At 51.8% G+C, this 15,878-nt stretch overlaps 1 protein-coding gene and 1 pseudogene across 1 annotated transcript in view; one reads left to right on the top strand and one right to left on the bottom strand.

Moving 5' to 3' along the window:
- Positions 1-15,878, top strand: part of LOC130265847 (zinc finger protein 208-like) — a 282,407-nt gene that overhangs the window by 109,309 nt on the left and 157,220 nt on the right. The gene's annotated exons all lie outside the window — the stretch shown is intronic.
- The window catches only part of LOC130265850 (zinc finger protein 420-like), an 87,651-nt pseudogene that overhangs the window by 56,429 nt on the left and 15,344 nt on the right, over positions 1-15,878 (bottom strand).

Here is a 15,878-nt window from a genome sequence, read left to right as displayed (position 1 = left end):
CTCCCATTTCCCATTCCAGTCAAGATTCCTTCTGCTTGGCTTTACTCCTAAATCAGGAGTCTCACCAGCCCCTCTGGAAATCTCAGCCTTCATTTTATATAAGCTGCAGACAGCATAGAAAAAACTTACTAAATTAAATACCAGAAAGATGGTTTCCTTAACATTCAGGGAGAACTGAACATTTTCTAACAGAGATGTAAATGATTCAGAGGAGAAGGAAAATAAAGGCAAGAAGTCCTCTTTGCCTGCTTCTCCTCTAATAAATTGAGTGCACAACAAAAACCATGAATTATACATCCCTGAAGTAGATTCTAACATTCTTATAAACCTCCTGCAAATCATCACAACCAAGCCTAGCCCAATAAATATTTTGGTAAGTACTCCTTTAATGCAAAAACTACGTATTAGGGACAACACCGGGGCTATCTCCGGATAAGAGAACAAGCCTAAGGACCACAGGGGTATTAACACTTCAAAAAGCCCTAAAGACCAAACATACAGGCAGGCTTCCACTCCAAAAGCCATTATGGATTCGAAAAATATACCAATACCAACACAAACAATTGAAAACAAAATATTATTAGAGTAAGGTTTTTTCCACTTTATCTGGTTTCCCCGTACGGGTCACCAAATTATTTGTCCAAGTTTAGGACAAAACTGGGGGGGAAAACCTCCAAAGGAGCCCCCCAGAAAATAAGCCCCCCTCACAATTCCTCCCCCCACTGGGCTCGGAAAGAATTTTACTCAGGGGGAAAAGTGGAAAAAACCTATTTATTAACAAACACAAGAAAAACCCTTCCCAGCACCAGGAAAGTACAATCTCAGATGACAAAAAATGTTTTCACCAAAGTGAGAGACAGTCGCTGCTGGGAAGGGCGAAAAGCTTTGGCAGGCTCCAGAGGCAGTCTCTGATGTTCAGGTCCCGTCCGGAGATGGTATAGATCTTTGAGATGAAGGGGAGAGGCGGGGGGGGGGGGGGGGGGGGCGGGGGAAAGCAGCAGCCGGGGCAGCAGCAGCAGGGCTGCGGCAGCCGGGGCAACAGCAAGCTGGGGCAGAAAACAGCAGGGCAGCAGCAGCAGCCGGGGTAGCAAGCAAGCTGGGGCAGCAAGCATCAGCAGTCGGGCAGCTGGGCAAGCCAAACAGCACCAGCCCCGGGGCCCCACCTGCCCCGGGCAGGGGAGAAGCGGCACCGGTGGCAGGCAGCTCCATGCAGACAGCGAGGTGTTGGGGCAGGGAGAGGAGCAGACACAACACCAACCCAGGACATCCTCAAAAACTGACAAGCAGAAACAACCCAAAAACCTTAGCTGATCTCCACCAGCTGTGTGGGTCCTTAAATTCGGTCAGACCCTGGCTGGGCTTAACAAGAAAAGACCTAGCCCCCTTTTCAATTTATTGAAAGGGGGAGAGGAGCTGAGTTCTCCTAGGATCCTAACCCAAGTGGCCAAACTAGTTCTGGAGAAAGCTCAAGAAGCAATGGCAACAAAACAAGCTCATTGCTGCCTGCCAGACTTGCTGTTTAAGTCTGTTGTTTTGGGAAAACTGTCACACCTCCATGGCCTGATTTTCCAGTGGGACCAGGGTCAGAAGGATCCACTCTTAATTATAGAGTGAGTATTCCTCAGTCACCAATGGCCCAAAAGTATCACCAACCAGAGTTGATGGCTCAATTGATCCGGAAGACCAGTGCAAGAATGTGAGAACTGGCGGGATGTGACTTTGCATGCATCCATCTACCACTTACCCAAACATCAGGTACGTTAACAAAAGAAATTTTAAAGCAGTTGCTTCAGGAAAATGAGACACTGCAATTTGCTCTAGATAGCTACCCAGGACAAATTTCAATTCACAATCCTGGACATAAATGATTTAATTTGGCATTCAAATTAGTCCCCAAGGAAAAACAAAGTTGGAAGTCACTCAATGCTCTGACAGTTTTCACAGATGTGTCTGGATCATGCCCCAAGTCAGTGACGACCTGGAAGGATCCTCAAATTCATAAATGGGAGACAGATAATATGGAGGCTGGGGACTCTCCTAAAATTGCTGAGTTGGACACAGTCATCAGAGTCTTCGAGAGGTTTTCTGAACCTTTTAATCTAGTCACCGATTCAGCATATGTAGCAGGGGTAGTATCTAGAGCCAAGAAAGCGGTTTTAAAGGAAGTCTCTAATTCCAACCTCTTTAAATTGCTATCCAGATTAGTTTATCTTGTTTCCAACCAAGAGCAACCTTTCTATGTGATGCATGTGAGGTCACACACTGACCTGCCAGGTTTCATTGCAGAGGGGAACAGAAGAGCAGATGCCCTGGCCACCCCAGCTGAAATGGTCAACCTGCCAGTAATGGCAAAGTGAGTGCAGCTCTGGCCGTAGCATCAGACACAGAAATCCTTTTCTTTTGGCCTTGATTTGCTTTTCATTTCTCTTCATTCCTTTAACACTAAAAACAAAGACACTGAACTAAGGCATGAGTGGGGACATGGGACATGGTGGGATGCAAACAGAGAGGGGGTCATGGGGACACATGGACATGGACGGTGTCGTAGCCATTCGTGGGGACATGGGCTACATGGGCATGGATGTAGATGTCGGGGACAATGACAGGGATGGAAATATGGTATGGACACAGCCATAGAGGTATACTCCACTGCAGTATTGGAAGTACACTTTGGGAGGGACAAACAGGATGACAATGACCCTGACAGGGCCAGGTGTACAGAGCAGATATTGTAGAATCTGACAAACCTAGGACCATCTCAAAACACCACCTTTATTGCAACAATTAATGATGATAACAACCAAGAGGCGGTGAGTTCTGTCACCAACAAGCTTAGAAATTATGAGAGTTCAATCAATGGCCCGATGCAGGCCAATGTCTCTGCTGTGATTAAGGACCTCAAAGAGAAGTTTAAAGAGGAGATGAGGGAGGAGATGAGGAAGATCAGTGAACACCAGTGCGAGTCATAGGCCCCGAAGTCAGAGCCCCCGTCCCCCAGCTAGGGAGAGAGGGTACACCACACAAGCTGACCTGCGGTTCTTTCTGTGTGAGCATGGGGAAGACATGAGAAGGCAGGATGGGAAACCTACTTCTTGCCTGACAGCATGGTTGTGTCAGATCAGGGAGGGAAAAACTAACTGAGGGATCTCCGCTAAAGTGAAGGTAGCCTCAACCTCCCATGACCAAGGTGCTGGGTATTACAGAAGGGAGGATGATCTGTCAGATCCCCTTGAAGGAACCTCTAGTATCTATGCCCAGGAAAGAAATAATAACCAGGGCTAGAGGGACCCTGCCTCTAGCCAGGGAGAAGTACAGGAAAACTGAGTCTTTTGGATGGTGTGAATCAGATATCCTGACACATCAGAGGCACAGAAATACGAGGCATTAGTTCATTCTGGTGCACAGTGTACCCTAATGCCATTGGAACTTGTGGGGACAGATCCTGTTTCCATTGCCGCGGTGATGGAAGGATCACAGGAATTGACTGTGCTGGAGGCTGATATGAGCCTGACTGGGAAGGAATGGCAGAAACATCCAATTTTGACTGGCCACTTCCCCGTTGCCCATGGTGTCTCTGCTGCGTCCCTCGCAGTTGTGTCCAGTCCATGGCACTAAGCCTCTTCTCTTTCTTCTGTGGATAACCACGTTCCCATATCTCCAGCTGCTTCTTCTTTTTGTAAGAATGTTCTATTTACAAGGGTCCCCAGCAGGTTCTTCTGTTTACAAGGTCCGAACCTCCACAGCTCTCAGCTGCTGGCAGCTCTTCCTGGTCCCCTTCCTCCGCTGGGGTTCTGTCTCCACTGCTATCCCCACAGCCAGATGATGTATCACGTTGGGGTCACCACTCATCACAGTCAAGACAGAAGCTATGACAAAACCCTCAATTTTCATGTGACAAAAGCCAACTTTTATTGAGGGTTGTTCTCCCTATATAGCCTTGGAAGTCCACATGGTTAGCTCTGATTGGCTAAATTAGTTGCCACTTGGCTAACTGGCCAATGGCTACCCATGTCCCAAATGGCCTAGATCTGATCCCCAATAGCCCAGACTGGTCAAGTTATATAATTAAGGTAATTATATAATTACTTACATTCCAGTTATAAAATTGTAATCAGGATTAGTTATAACTGTAAGGCCTCCAGGCCAGCTGTTAGCCACTACAGGTTTAGTGCAGGCCAAATCTTCCACTAGAATTATTTACTCATTTCCTGCTGTGAGACAGGATTAGGAGGAAGCCAAGCAGCCTCAAACTTTAAGGCGTATAAAGAAAGAATTGTGTTAACACAGCTAAAAGAATAATAAGAATCAGAACAAAACCTTCAGAACATTTATCCTCTCCTCACACCCTCTTTTCTTTCTCACTGACAATGTCACACTGGATCAGGAGCAGCAACTGTGGAACAACAGGGGAGAAGCTGCAGAACACAAGTCCTGTGAGGAGCAGCTGAGGGAGCTGGGGATGTTTATCCTGGAGAAGAGGAGGCTCAGGGGAGACCTCATCACCTTCTACAACTCCCTGAGAGGAGGGTGCAGCCAGGTGGGGGTTGGGCTCTTCTGGGGGGAACAGGGACAGGACAAGAGCACACAACCTTAAGCTGCACCAAAGGAAGGTTTAGCCTGAACATGAGAAAGAATTTATTCGCAGAAAGGATGATTGGGCATTGGAATGGGCTGCCCAGGGAAGTGATGGAGTCACTTGTAATCAGGGCAACTGCACCTCCTAATTAGTGGTTTGTTGTAATTTCCTTTTGTTTTTACTGATTAAGAACACAAAGGAGACAAATTTTCTTGTGTTCGGGCCTGGTTTTTTACTAAATCTACAGTACAGAGAGTTCTGCAATACATCTAGCTACCAGCTAAAAGCCAGCAAAATGGAGCTGAATCAAGCTACTTACAAGGTCTTTTGAAGCTAAACAGTTCAATAAAGGACTAACACCTATATTATTTATACTTTTAACTCAATAACCAAACTGCTATGACCCGCAGTGCAGGACTAAATCTTCAACCAGAAACTATGACCTGAAGCCATGAAGAAGGAAGAGGACAAAAAGACACAACACCTAAAACCTTCCATCTTGTTCCAAACTTATTACTATATTCTAAAAATCCCAAATTCAAAACCTTCACCATGTGAAATCACACACTTTTATTCGAATAATACACGTGTGACTTCAACTCTATTACTCAAATTTGGAAGCCTTCTCCAAGGCCTCAAGTCAAAAGCAGTGTTCTGCTGAGGGTCAGTGTCAGAAAGCACAGAAAGTTCAAAAGTCACAGGTTTCTGGAATCCAACAGTCACAGTCCCTAGAGCTGCTTAAGGAAGACTGGAAGTGGCACTCAGTGCCATGGTCTGGTGACAAGGTGGTGTTAGGTCATCCGTTGGACTGGATGATCTCTAATGTCTTCTCCAAACTAAATTCTGTGATTCTGTGATTCAGTGGAGCTGCAGTGGAACATAGGTGGAACAGGTGGAACAGGTCTGGCAGCTGTCCTGGGAGCAGTGCCAGAGATGCCGAACAGAACAGCGGCGGGGTGGGAATGGAGCGGTGCCAGAGATGCCGAAGCTGCAGGACACAGAGCGGCTCCGAGCTCTGTGTCATGCAGGAGCCGGCCCTGCACACCAGAGCAATGCCCCTCAGGCTGACCCAGAGCAGGGGGCAGTGGCAGGAATTGCTGCTGGACCATGGGAGGTGTGGATTGAGTGCCTTTAATGGTGACTTGGGGGGCTGATCCTTGTCACTGCAGCCACATTTTTGTGATGCCAGGAACACTTCCAGTTCATCTGAAGTCATGAACTCAGGAGAAACTCTGAGCAAAATGAATCAAACTGCCTTCTCTACTGCAGGGAAACACATCCTGGTAGAGGTTTAATGATTTCTGATTTAGGAACCAACCTGGATCAGTTATTGACCTGTGGTTTGTTCTAATCCAGAAACAATTTCCAAAGTACTGCGATTTGGCATTAAAAACAAGCAACACGCCTCATCATCTAGACATTGCACACAGAGTACAGAGCTATCTGTAGTTGTTATTATCATGTTTTGTCTTCTTTTTTCTCCTCTGCAAGAGTCAGGATTAAAAGCTCAAGAGACGATATTTCATGTTTGGACTCAGATGTTTATTAGTTCTTATCTATATTACAGTGAATTCTACAGCACTTCCAGCCAACAAACTAAATATTGTGATGTCTTTCTATCCTTACAAGACCTTTTAAGGCCTAACTGTCCAATTAAGAACAAACACCTAAATTATTTTTACTTTTAACCTAATAACCAATTCCCTGTGACCTGCAATGTGGAATTTCCTATCCAATTAAACAAGATCCCACTTAGACCCATGAAGAAGAAGGTGAAGAAGAAAGAAACCTCCACCCTAAAACCTCCATCTTGCCTTCTACATATTACTACATTTTAAAATCCTAAATTCCAGATTTTCCACTGCGTGATATTACACACTTCTATTCAAACTACACACCAGTGATCCCAGTTCTATCACTGAATTTTGGAAGCCTTGCTCATGGCCTCAGTCAAAAGCTGTATTTTCTTGTGGGTCAGTGCCTGTCAGTATAGAAAATCTAAAACTCTCAGTATCCAGGGTTCCAAGAGTTATGATCAAGAAAACAACTGAAATTCTTTTCTTTCCTGGTGTCACTCTTTCTTCTTCTCTCTGGGTTTAAGCCTCCACCACAACCTGCAGGTCTGCTTTCCATTATCTGCTCCTCTAGAGCTGGGATGTGACAAGTGAGCAGTGGGAAGATGGAGGATAATGGATAATGGACCATTGCAACTGCATACTCTGTTTTGTAGCCTCTGGATTTCCAATGTTCAGAAATTATCATGTTTTAAATTATCTGACCAATTCCCAGGTTTCTCACTTTTGGCCTAGCAAAAAACCTCCCTTTGGCCCTCTTTAGGAATTGACCCTCGGAAATACCTCATTGCAGATCTTTTCTGTTGGTTTTGATAAGAGATGACAAGAAAATCAGCACAGGGGGGAGGGATGAGGGAAAAAACAATTCCTTTCTTCTGTCTTCCTTGTGGAAAGCCTAGTCTAGAGGTTGTGCTGCAGCTGGAGACTTGGCTTGAGGGAAGTGATTGAGCTGAGGCAGCAGAGGCATCACCTTGCTGGTTTGTAGCCCTGGGGATGGGAGGGTACACAGGTGTCACCCTTGCACCCCACAATCCCCTGGAATGGAGGATTCTCTCTGCCTCTGCCAGGTGCTCCTTATTCATCTCTGGCCTGCGTGCTCCTGGTCCGAGCTCCCCACCATGGTCATTCCTGGTGCTGGGCTTTGGGAGTGAGGAGCTCAGTGCCAATGTGGGAGGTGCCAGCAGGGTCAGAGATGGGTGGAGGAGACCGTGATAGAGTGATGGGATGTGGAGATGGACACAGGAACAAGACAACACCTCTGGGGGAAACCTCTTGGAGATTTGGGGGATTTTTGTTTGTAAAACAAACAGAACACAGACACAGAGCAAAGCTTTGCTCAAAGGGTTTATTGATTATTCAGGGGAAATGGCCCAGGGCTCAAAGGGTTCAGGGGGATCCTCCAGGGATGATCATCTCCTCGTGCTGCCAGAGGGGATCAGGACACCGATGTCCCCACAACTTGCAATCCTAAAAATCAAAACCCAGAAGGTGGCCTCTGGTGCCCACTGGGGTATGAGAGGGGCCCTGTCCCCACCCCTGTCCCTGTAGGCACAGCTCACCTAGGCACCCAGAGAGGCAGCCAGGCGCTTCTGCCGCAGAACAGCCTCCAGCTTTTCAACAACTGGGGGCTGGGGACAAACACAGCATTAGAGACACACTGGGGGCACTGAGATGCACTGGGAGGTGGGGGAAAGCACGGGGTCCTCGAGGATGGGGTATGCAGGGTGCAATGGGGGGCAGGAGCTGCTGTGCCCCTGCCCAGGAGCACTGGGGGCCTGGCCAAGAGGCAGAGCTGGGGCAGGGGCTGCGTCCTGGGTAACCCAGGAGGGTGTTGGGGGGACAGGGGTGTGAATGCAACAGGGGCCTGGGAAAGGGGCTCTCTGGGGAGGATCTGTGGGGTTGGAGGAGTTGTCTGGGGTGTCAGAAGGGGTGCACAGGGCTGTACTGGGACAAACTGAGATGGTCTGAGGTGTGCTGGCCGTACAAGGTAGGGTCTGACATGGGCAGAACTCGTGGTACCCACCAGTGGCGTCTCCAGCTTCACGACATTGTCTAAATCAATCTGCAGAGAGACCAGGAGACCTCGCTGGGTACTGGGATGGCCCCGGTGCCAGCAAGGGATGGGGGGACACAACTACCCCCAAATTCCCAGAGGGGATGCCCTCCAATCCCAGCACCCCACTCACCTTCCGCAGATCATCTTGAGTTCCTTCCAGGAGCGCCTGGGAAAGGAGAAGAAAAGTTTGGTCTGGATTGGACGCTGTGGGGCTGTGGGGGCACAGGGGTGCAGGGAGCAGGGCGGGATGGGCTGGGAATTCAGGGCCTCCAAGGAAATCTCTTTGAGGTGGGGAGAGACCCAAAGATACTGAACTGGGGTCAATGGAGTGCCCAAGGGATGGGGCAGGGGCTGGAAAGGGGCTCCATGTAAGGTACTGGGGAGGAGAAAGGAATTGCAGGGTAGGGACATGGGAGTCCAAGGTAGGGGCCAGTTGGGGACAGAAGAACGAGGATGGGTGGGGACAAAAGCAACAGGACCAAGAGAGGATTTGGGAAGGGGGGATGAGTCAGGGAATTGTTGAAGGGGACCCTGCTGCAGTAGCCAGGAAGAAAGGCAAAGGATTGAGGGGGGACATGGAAGGAAAGGCCTTGGGAATGGTCAGTGGAAGGCGTCAGGGGACCCTGGAGAGGACACAGAAGAGGGAGCAGGAAGGGAATTTCTGAAGGGACCCAGAGCGTGGGGTGGGAGGCGACAAAGGGCAGGGTGTGGGGACAGCGTTTGGCTGGTGCCTCACCTTGGCCTGTGCCGGGGGGCACAGCAGGATGGAGAAGAGCAGGGCCACGCTGAGCACAGCCACCTTCATCTTCCTCTCGCTCTGGGCAGCACTGGCTGAGGCTGCAGCAGAGCAGGAACACCTTTATCCCTGCTGGGACTCCTCCCTGCACCCTCCCTGGCAGCTCCCAGGTCAAAGCCTGGCTTGGCACAGCCCCCCAGTCCTGGCCACAAGCCCGGCCCTGGCACAGAGTCCATCCCATCTGTGGCACGGATCCAGCCCCCCTGCCCGCATCCCTGCAACTTCCTGCATGGGGCAGCCCCTGGAGGGGACCAGGCACCTGGAGGCCAAGGGAGGCAGGCAGGGATCCAAAGGCAGCTGAGGACCCTGTGGGGACAACCCCCACTCCAACACAATCCATCCTCCAACAGCTCCCTTGGGCAACACCCCCTATGTCCTGGTACCACTGTTCTCCAAGGGTTTTTCCTTCAAGGCATCCCAGAGCTGACCCCAGCCACTCACCCAGACTGCCTGAGCAGAACTGTCACTGTTGCCCCTCCTGCCCCATGGGGAAAAAGGAGATGGACTGACCCCTCTTCTTGGGACAAAGAGACTCCAGAATCTTGGAAAACTGGCACATGACAGGTCAGGAGTGTCCTGAACCTGGGAAATAGCCAGGTGATTTGGGTCTCCAGGCACTGGAGACACTGGGCAGAACTGGGAAATGATGACCACCTGAAGACAAGGCTGAAGCTTGGGAAATTGCTCAGGTGGGGCACTTCCCACACCCACACCACCCCATTATTTCCCCTTCCCTGCGTGGCCCAAACTGGTCCCATCTTCAGCCCCAGGGTGGAGTCCAGGTGGGAATATCCCCTGCCCTGGGGCTGACCCTCATCCCCTCACACCTGCAGCCAATAAACCCTCCCAGAGCACCTGGGTCCCGCTCTGCACAGCTGCCCCACACAGGGAGTGCCAGGGACCCCATCCCCAACAAGACTCCCTCTCCAGCACTGTCTCTTCCTGGGACTTGCCCACAGATCCCCAAGGCCCTTGTCACCACACAGGGTCTCTTCAATACCCTGGCCTGTGCCCAGGCCTGCACTGGCCCTGAGCAGGATGTGCCCATCCCAAGGGACATGGGGAAGTGGGCACTTCTCCTAGAGCAGCCACTGGGATCAAATTGGGCAAACAGAGGCGCCCAGGCAGGGGAAGGATGTTGGTCCCCAGCCAGCATCTCTGATAAGCCCTGTTTGCCCAGAGCCTGAGGCACCAGGAAGACATTCTGACATCTTGGGCATCCAAGAAGTGAAAATCCCCTGAGAAGTGGCTCCTGAGAGCTGTCCATGGCTGTGATTCCCCCATTGCCCTCTGCCCATTCCCTCCCACCGCTTTCCCTGGGGGACAGCCCAGACCTGACCCCATCCCACAACCCATTGGATCCGAGCAGAATTGCCACTATTCCCGCTGTGGCACCTTGAGGAAACAGCGGTGGGCACTGACTACTCTCCCTGGGGCATCAGGAATCAGGGCAAATAGGAATGTGGAAGGACTTTGAGTCAAGGGCAGGCAGGTGATTCGGGTCTGCAGTCACTGGAGACACTGGGAACACTGGGAAATGCTGATCACCTGAAGACAAGGCTGAGGCTTGGGGAATTGCTCAGGTGTGGCTGTTCCCACAGCCAGAGCACTCCATTTCCCTTTCCCTGCATGCCCCACACCAGTCCCATTTCCAGGCCCAGAGCAGAGTCCAGACAGGAATGTTCCCTGCCCTGAGGCTGAACCAGTCCCACCCAGAGCACCTGGGTCCTTCTCTGCACAGCTCCCACACACGGGGGGTGCCAGGGAACCTGTGCACACTGTTGAAGGCCTAGGCAAAATCTGCCAGGCCTTTTTCTCAAGTTCTAAGTATTTTTCTCAGGCCATGAAACTTTCTCAGCCTCAGGTAGGATTTTTCCCAAGCTAGAGACTCCTTCTTTATTGTAAACGCAAGAAAAAGAACCATAACAGAGATAAACACCTGCAAAGCCCCTGAGAAAGCCAGGGAGAAGAGGTGTCTCTTTCTCTGACCAATAATTTGTCTGTACTTTGTTTTGCACGAGCTGCCTTCTTTAAGGCAATGGCTTCCTTCAATAAATTGCTCTTTCTTGCTCTTTTCTGCACCAAGCTAGAGAGCATTTTGTTGCTGTGTTCTCTCGCTGCTCCGTAATCTTTCTCCACGGCAACATATGGAGGTTGCACCGAGAGATTGTTACTCGAGTGGACCAGGATCGCCCTAAGCGATCTTTAACCGACGAACAGCATCGGGAAAACTCGGAGCTGACAACATGCAAAAACTGGGACGGACCCTAGAGGCCTATCGTAACCGGGGTACAGCCCGTGCTGGGGGTTCCAGCCAGAGCTGCACCGAGCAGACTGAGAATCCCAGAAAAGCAGGACTGCGAACCTAGGGCCAAGACCGGAGCCGGGAATACGGCCGGAGTCGAGAGCCACCTGGGACATCGCGGAGACACCCCTGACTGCGGCAGGACGGGAAACCCGCAGAAATCGTCGGCTTTTCTCTCCCACCGAGAGAGCGTGATCGGGAGCGCTCTCTGAAGTTCGGCGCGGCGGCGCGCGGAGCCCCGCAGCGCGGAGCGGCCCGGAACCGTGCAGTGCGGAGCGGCCCGGAGTCCCGCGGCCCGCGGAGCCCGCGCAGTGCGGCAGGAGCCGTGCGGAGCGCCGCCAAGCCGCGCGGCCTTATCGGCGTGCCGGGAGCCCGCACAGCGACATTTGACTGGTTTTCTCCCTCATCCGAGAACGGTACTGTTTTCGTTCCCCCCTCCTACCCCCCACGCCAGGATCAAAGCATGGCTTTTCCTTGGGAGGCTTGGAGAGAGCTAGGAGACCGATTGTTTAAAGCCCTGCGGGGAGGGGATATCTCACTTTCCCCGCTGGTGCACACGTGGGTGCTCATTAATCAAAGATTAATGCAGGGTGAGACAGGCTCTGGATGGAGCAAGGCAGGTTCAGAAAGCGAGGCAGATTCAAAACAGAGCGAGGAAGAGTCTGTCTGCTATTCGCCGGCTGGGAGCAGCGCCCCCATGCAGTCCGCGCTGCCTGGGGGGGGCGGCCCCCCCGCCCTGGCGGTGCTGCTCGCTCCCGAGAAGGAGATGCTGTCAGCCTGCCCCTCCACCATGCTGGTGCCATCGCTCAATCCGCCTGCCGGGTCAGTGCCACCTCCCGCAAAGGTGGGGGTGGTGCTGGCCCGTCCGTCCGAGATGCCGTCTGACCATGACCCGACTACTGAAAGGGAGCCGTCAGCACCAGCCACCCCAGAGGAGGAGGTGGTGCCGGCTCCTCCCTCCTCTCCAATGTCGGAGCTTGACCTGCCCGCCCGAGCAGGGTTTCAGCTGCCCTTCTCTGCTCTCACAGAGGCAGGGCTGCCTTCTCTTCTTCCCTCAGCTTCCTTGCTCGTTCACCCGGAAGCGGTGCTGATCCCTGAGAAGTGGTTCCTGAGGGCTGTCCATGGCTGTGATTCCTGTTTGACATTCCAGGACATTAGTGAAGGTTTGTTGGTTCCTAGGAGGTTCCCTGGAGTCCTTAAGGGTCACAATGGGATCTCCCAACAGCCTTTTCTTTTCCAGGCTGAACAGCCCCAGCTCTTTCTGCCTCTGTTATAGAGCTGCTCTAGCTCTCAGAGTGTCTTGGTGTCCACCTCTGGAACAGCTCCATGAGTTCTGAGTCTTTCCTGTGCTGAGAATCCTCCTGCAAATTGTTTATGCAGAAGACACCATTGATAGGAGAGGGGAAACTCATTTATCCTGAAAAACTGGCATGAGTGTAGAGTCATACAACTGTAGGGACAGTTTCTGGAGGGCTGACACAGCCCCCATAGAGGAAGGAACATTCTCACGGGGTTCTCTGGAAATGGGGGATCACTCCTCCCACACTGGGAACATCCGTGTCTGTCCAGTTTATTGTCCCCAGGCTGTTGGCACATGGTCAGTGGCTGTCCAATGCCATCCCCCTGACTGGCACAGATCTCCAACGCAGCATGGAGCTCTCCTTTGCCAAAGTTCCCAAATTAGGACCCTGCAGACACTTCCTGATTCCTCTCCAAGGTGATTAGGAATTTGGTGATTAGGAATATTGGTCAGCACACCAATGACGTCACAGCACGTGTCCATCTGGTCAAAAATCCCCCATGGGGACACTCTGCTCTCTCATCCATGGGGCATAAAGCAACAAAACTCGAGAGGAAAATCTTCCCCCATGGGCATTGTGGCTCCTTGGGCAAGTTCCAGAGCAAACAGTCAAGGCAGTGGCCTGAAATGTTTTCCCAGCTGGCCCACAATACATATCTGATGGATCCACAGCAGAGAGAAAGCAGAAACCTTCACTAATGTCCTGGAATGTTAAACAGGAATCACAGCCATGGACAGCTCTCAGGAGCCACTTCTCAGGGGATTTTCACTTCTTGGATGCCCAAGATGTCAGAATGTCTTCCTGGTGCCTCAGGCTCTGGGCAAACAGGGCTTATCAGAGATGCTGGCTGGGGACCAACATCCTTCCCCTGCCTGGGCACCTCTGTTTGCCCAATTTGATCCCAGTGGCTGCCTGGGGACAAACACCTGCTCCCCGTATCCCTGGGGATGAACACATCCTGCTCAGGGCCAGTGCAGGCCTTTGTTCAGGGCATTGCAGAGACCTTGTGTGGGGACAAGGGCCTTGGGGAGCCGCAGCCTACTGCAGCCAGGGACAGTGCTGGAGAGGGAGCCTTATTGGGGATGGGGTCCTGTTGCTGTGGAGAAAGATTACGGAGCAGCAAGAGAACACAGCAACAAGATGCTCTCTTTCTTGGTGCAGGAAAAAGCAAGAAATAGCAATTTATTGAAGGAAGCCATTGCCTTAAAGAAGGCAGTTTGTGCAAAACAAAATACAGACAAATTATTGGTCAGAGAAAGAGACACCTCTTCTCCCTGGCTTTCTCAGGGACCTTGCAGGTGTTTATCTCTGTTATGATTCTTTTTCTTGCGTTTACAATAAAGAAGGAGCCTCTGGCTTGGGAAAAATCCTACCTGAGGCTGAGAAAGTTTCATGGCCTGAGAAAAATACTTAGAACTTGAGAAAAAGGCCTGGCAGATTTTGCCTAGGCCCTCAGCAGTGTCCACAATTCCCCCTTTTAGTTTTTAAAAAAGAAAAGAAAGAGAAGTGTTTATAATCCTCCACAGAGCCCTTTGCAAATGAGAACAAACACCACTCCTCAGGAGATTTGTGGATACCTGAAGTGCCTAGGGAACTCTTCATACCTGGTGCTTTTAACAAACTTAATTCTAAAACTGAATTCTAATTACAATAACAAAACACATCACCATTCATCAAACTTATCATACAGTGAAAAATCCACTAGTGATTATTCTGATACAACAATGAAAACTATATCAACAGTTCCAACATGAACAGATGAATGTCCAATCCCTTCTTGTAGAGGGATCATCTGGTCAGTGTTTTCATCTGATCGGTTTTTGGTGAGCTGGTCAGCATGTGAAAGCTGAGCCGTGATCACACTCTGCCCCTGGTGCAGGTCAGGGTGGACACCTGTGGTCAGCAGGAAGGACCCAGGCATGTCTCATCTGAAGCCTGAAATGAGGCAAAGGTGATTCACAATGACAAGATCAGTTAGATCTTTTCTTTCTCTTTTTCCAATTTCGCTGTCCTACAATAGGAACAGAATCAGGCACAGGCACAGGAAAAGCCTGAGCCTCTCTCATTTGGGTATCATCATTACAAGGTTTCAGCTCTTCCCTTAGAACAATGGAATAGAGCTCAAAAACATCTGCCCCAGCACTCCCTCCTCCCATTCCCACTGCAGGAATGAAACCAGCCCCAGCTGCTCCCCTCTCTGAAGTGAGGACAAAGCCATCGTTGCTGTCAGCGCAGGGTGGGAGCAGCGAAGCAGCTTGAAATGCTGATGGGAGGGGTCGGTTCGTGGGGTCCAGCGCTGGGGTCAGCACCGCTTCCGGGTGAACGAGCAAGGAAGCTGAGGGAAGAAGAGAAGGCAGCCCTGCCTCTGTGAGAGCAGAGAAGGGCAGCTGAAACCCTGCTCGGGCGGGCAGGTCAAGCTCCGACATTGGAGAGGAGGGAGGAGCCAGCACCACCTCCTCCTCTGGGGTGGCTGGTGCTGACGGCTCCCTTTCAGTAGTCGGGTCATGGTCAGACGGCATCTCGGACGGACGGGCCAGCACCACCCCCACCTTTGCGGGAGGTGGCACTGACCCGGCAGGCGGATTGAGCGATGGCACCAGCATGGTGGAGGGGCAGGCTGACAGCATCTCCTTCTCGGGAGCGAGCAGCACCGCCAGGGCGGGGGGCCGCCCCCCCCAGGCAGCGCGGACTGCATGGGGGCGCTGCTCCCAGCCGGCGAATAGCAGACAGACTCTTCCTCGCTCTGTTTTGAATCTGCCTCGCTTTCTGAACCTGCCTTGCTCCATCCAGAGCCTGTCTCACCCTGCATTAATCTTTGATTAATGAGCACCCACGTGTGCACCAGCGGGGAAAGTGAGATATCCCCTCCCCGCAGGGCTTTAAACAATCGGTCTCCTAGCTCTCTCCAAGCCTCCCAAGGAAAAGCCATGCTTTGATCCTGGCGTGGGGGGTAGGAGGGGGGAACGAAAACAGTACCGTTCTCGGATGAGGGAGAAAACCAGTCAAATCTCGCTGTGCGGGCTCCCGGCACGCCGATAAGGCCGCGCGGCTTGGCGGCGCTCCGCACGGCTCCTGCCGCACTGCGCGGGCTCCGCGGGCCGCGGGACTCCGGGCCGCTCCGCACTGCACGGTTCCGGGCCGCTCCGCGCTGCGGGGCTCCGCGCGCCGCCGCGCCGAACTTCAGAGAGCGCTCCCGATCACGCTCTCTCGGTGGGAGAGAAAAGCCGACGATTTCTGCGGGTTTCCCGTCCTGCCGCAGTCAGGGGTGTC

The sequence above is a fragment of the Oenanthe melanoleuca genome, linkage group LGE22 (genome assembly GCF_029582105.1).
Source record: "Oenanthe melanoleuca isolate GR-GAL-2019-014 linkage group LGE22, OMel1.0, whole genome shotgun sequence".
In the NCBI taxonomy this organism is placed as follows: Eukaryota; Metazoa; Chordata; class Aves; order Passeriformes; family Muscicapidae; genus Oenanthe; species Oenanthe melanoleuca.
Note: the sequence above shows the minus strand (reverse complement) of the source record. Positions and strands in the feature narration are given on the sequence as shown.